This window comes from Aplysia californica, unplaced genomic scaffold, assembly GCF_000002075.1.
Source record: "Aplysia californica isolate F4 #8 unplaced genomic scaffold, AplCal3.0 scaffold00372, whole genome shotgun sequence".
NCBI lineage: Eukaryota > Metazoa > Mollusca > Gastropoda > Aplysiida > Aplysiidae > Aplysia > Aplysia californica.
In genome coordinates this window covers 164039-164762 of record NW_004797642.1, presented here as the reverse complement: position 1 = coordinate 164762, position 724 = coordinate 164039, and the positions used below count along the sequence as shown (strand labels likewise).

The window sequence follows — 724 nt, the reverse complement described above, 5'->3', positions numbered from 1 at the left end:
CTTCTTCTTCTTCTTCTTCTTCTTCTTCTTCTTCTTCTTCTTCTTCTTCTTCTTCTTTATTTGTTTTGAAAGGGACGCATCGACCTTCAACCAGGATCCTAAGCCAACTGTCCTGAGCACAAAAAAGGTGCTTCTCAATATGTAGGACAGGCGTCAGAAAGTACATACATGGGCTGACCCCGACATTGAAGACGGTTGCAGATGATAAATAAACAGTGACATTCTGAATTCGAAGTGCCGTATTTGAAAGATAACAAAGAAAGTTTTGGATTGGAACCCACAGGGCAAGAGATCAAGGGGAAGACCTCGTGGAACTTGGAGAAGAATCACAGAAATCGATGTACAGAAAAGTGGGAAGACATGGAATAACATCAAGAGGCTAGCCCAGGATAGAGAAAAGTGGGGGGTGTTTGTCCGTGGCCTATACCCTGGTGCAGGGTGAGAAAGGCAATGATGATGATGATGATTTGAAAGACATGATAAACCAAGGTTCTAATATTTTTATGATGATAGGTTCAGAATCAGATGCAAACCATCCCCTACTAAAAATAAATAAATAAATAAATAACGACAATGATAATATTCATAATAACACAATGATAATATTCATAATAACACAATGATAATATTCATAATAACACAATGATAATATTCGTAATAATACTAATGATAATAACAATATTGATTATGATGATGATAACAATAATAATAATAATAACAATAA

The 724-nt window shown here is 35.4% G+C and overlaps 1 protein-coding gene across 1 annotated transcript in view; it reads right to left on the bottom strand.

Moving 5' to 3' along the window:
- The window catches only part of LOC101849477 (SCO-spondin), a gene marked incomplete at its 5' end in the record, with an annotated part of 85875 nt that overhangs the window by 55427 nt on the left and 29724 nt on the right, over window positions 1-724 (bottom strand).